Source organism: Artemia sp. Qi Xiang Cuo, unplaced genomic scaffold, assembly GCF_049724085.1.
Source record: "Artemia sp. Qi Xiang Cuo unplaced genomic scaffold, ASM4972408v1 HiC_scaffold_3119, whole genome shotgun sequence".
Lineage (NCBI taxonomy): Eukaryota > Metazoa > Arthropoda > Branchiopoda > Anostraca > Artemiidae > Artemia > Artemia sp. Qi Xiang Cuo.
The window spans coordinates 9012-12353 of record NW_028300514.1 but is presented as its reverse complement, the minus strand read 5'-3'; the positions used below and the strand labels follow the sequence as shown (position 1 = coordinate 12353).

The 3342-nt window shown below is 34.6% G+C and overlaps 1 pseudogene; it reads right to left on the bottom strand.

Moving 5' to 3' along the window:
* Positions 1–1553: 1553 nt before the first annotated feature.
* LOC148938573 (uncharacterized) lies at positions 1554–2572 on the bottom strand (annotated as a pseudogene).
* Between the last annotated feature and the right edge of the window lie 770 nt (positions 2573–3342).

Below are 3342 nucleotides of genomic sequence, written 5' to 3'. Positions count from 1 at the left end.
TAATTTACAGCTAATATTCCAATCATTACCTATATGCAGTGAGATGCAATTGTGCCATCTATGATTTATTTCGTTTTTTTTCTTGGGTACCGCGATTAGCAAGCTGCTTTGGGTCCCAAAATTAGAAATAATCTAACCACTAAATTACATACATGCAGACCCTATTAAATCATCCATTTTATTTGAATAAGGTAATAGAAAATTTTCAAGGCATGTTCAGGGGATGTAGAAATTACAAAAAGGCCCTATGTCCGTACAACTATAACTACTGCTACTATGATTACTAATACTACTGAGGCTAAGGGAATTAAAGCAAAACTTTCAGGACACGCTAAGAGGGATCTTGTACTAAACAAAAGACATTTAGTGCAAGTTATTAATACTACTTCTACAGCTAGTCTACTATTTCAACTATGGGTAAAGAAGGAAATTTTATGGAAATATTCAGGAGAATGTAAAACATTAGGGTCTGCATGTATATAATTTAGTGGTTAGATTATTTCTAATAACTTAACACTATGTAATGCTGGTTGTCAAAAGGAAATGACAGAAATGTCTCAGGAACAACTTAGAGCATTAAGTAAACTCTCTAAGGACATGTTGAGAGTGATGGTGAACTAGCTAAAACAGTTAGGGTATTGAGTTAAAACTCTCAGGGCATGTTGAGGGAGATGTTGAGCCTTCTTTTTTTTTTTACATAGACTTGGCTAAAATGGCCTGCTCCTCCGGTCTTTTGAATAGGATAAAGGTGGTCTTTTGTTCGGGTCTTCAGCCATCATATCTATTTGCATCAGTTTAAAAACAAGGATGCCTTATTTCTAGGTAATATTGTATCCTAGGTAGAAGCAATACTATTTCTGGCGTTTGGCTAGTTCTAGCATTTGCAGGATTTTTCCAATGTTAAATCCTGATTTACAATTAATTTTTTTTTTTAAGCAATATGTACTACATGCATATTTTTTTACCTTTTATCAAGTTTTTAAAAGGTTTAGCCCCCGCTTATCTCTCTTTAGTTTACTTCATTGTAAGTTTGACTGAATTCTTCATTTTGATATCTGCTCTTTTGTGTTTCGTTTATTCATTCATAGCAAAAAATTTGTGCTTGTTTTAAGCTTGAATTATTACATTGCTTTAATCCTGCTCGTTTTAAGTTTTGATGTCTCTCTTGATTTTTTCAGCAATGAAAAAATGAAGCTGAAAATTCAAGCTGAAATGAAGCGGTAAATGAAGCTGAAAATTTTTTCAGCGAACCGCAATTACAATAAATAACCGATTCAAACTTAAAACGACCAAAAATTAACATGAGTAGGGCTGACAACCCTCATGCCTCATCAAGACCGCAACATGATTGTACTTTAATGAAACATACATTTAAATTTTTTTTTTTTTTAACTTTAATAAATCCAAAAATTATTAAGACTTTAAGGAATAAATATCAGTATTTTAAACTGTCAGTCCAAATTCATTTGTTCTTTTTAGTTGGATATAAAGTGCTTTGGTCAGAAAAAAAGAAACAATATATTGTGCCTGTATCGCTTTTTACTCAGGAAGTGCTACTGCGCTGCCTTTGATGACACGTCATTGAAATTTGGACTTTCCTTTAAATACGGAAGTCCATTTGAGCATTGGTAAAAGTATCTGCATTCACTTGGATCTGAGAAAAGTTGTCACATTTTGAAGTGGTCCAATCCCTTCGCACGCTGCTCCTTGGATAATAGCTACTCCTTGGATATATTCTTTCAGAATTACATCGCTTGCCAGCCAGTTAATTGAACAATCACAAATAAGCTTAGGGGAACCCAAGCGGCTCCAATCAATGTAACCGTAACCATTACCAGCCAACATTTTTTCTTTCGAATTTTCAAAAATAGGCTCAAAAGCAATTTTATTAAGATGTCTTATAGTGTGTCCTCCAAACTCTATATAAGCCGATTCTTTTGCATTGTCTACGAAGAATGGTTCAAATTCTTTAAGGGGAGCTGCCTCAAAATTTATTCTAGCGTGTTCATTTCCACCTGACCACAAATGACTTGGTACAACTGTCAAACGAGGGTTATTTCTGAAAGTAGCATGTTGTGGTACCACCCAATTTTCAGCAAACATATACGGTGGAAGTTTTTCAATTCCTGTATTCTCAATAAGGTATGTTCCCATTATGCTGGCCTTGACTGGACTTATAGTTTTAAGATTTGGCATATTTCTTATGTACAATTCCCTCATATTACTGCCCTCAGTAAAGTCAAAAGATATAAAATCCAATTCTCCCCCTTTTAACGACACTACCCCCAAGTTCTCACAGCCTTTGAATTGGTCTTCGTTAAGTACCAAAAGTTTTGTACTTTTTATGTATAAATAGTGCAAAGTATAGGTCGAGGCAGAAGGGCCGAGGCAATCAATAGCCTGTGGATGTATTGTGTGCAGGTTCTGTGCAGTAATATTGAGCGTATAAAGACGCAGTTTTTTTTAGTGAATCTGTTTCCAGTTCTGTCAAAAAAGGAGAAGATATGTGAAGAGATGTATAAAAGCCGTCAAATGGGTCAATACAAGCAGTCACTTCTTTACTTGAGGTGGCCTAAAATAAAAATTCCAAATTTTAAATCAAAATCCAAAATAATTTGCTAAAGTATCGAAGTAGCGTATAGATTGAGAATCCTAAACTGTAGATTAGTCAGTCAAGGGATACGATCCTTTTTATTTGTATGCAAGAACTGTAATATTAATAACTGTTATTTTAATTTTTTCAGCCTTGGAGCCGAAATTATTTTAGACATATAGAGAAATTAAATAAAAAAAAAAAGTTTTTTTTTTTTACTGAAAGTAAGGAACGACGTTAAAACTTAAAACGAACAGAAATTATTCCGTATATGAAAGGGGCTATCCCCTCCTCAACGCCTCGCTCTTTACGCCAATGTCTTTTATTGTTTAAAAAAAATAGAGTTGTGAGAAAGTCAAACTTTAGCGTAAAGAGCGAGGCGTTGAGGAGGGGAAAGCCCCTTTCATATATGGAATAATTTCTGTTCGTTTTAAGTGACTCAAGGCGCAAAATTTGGATTTGATCATGACTTTGGTCAGCTGATACTGCACTAATTTGACTCTCTTTTACCTTTTTATTTTAGAAGTAATGCTTTTCTCTCAATAAACGAGTTTTTTTTTAACTGGAAGTCTTACGCCAGAACTCCTTGACTGTTCAAAGATACCTGTTGAAGTTTGTGAGTGTTCAAAGTTAAACACCCCTAGAGGTAACTTTGAACACCATTTTTAGATAGGTGTAGCTCTAACAACATTAAGACTAGCAGTTCGGGACAGTTGCCATTCGACGCGGAATGACGTATTCACCAAAAC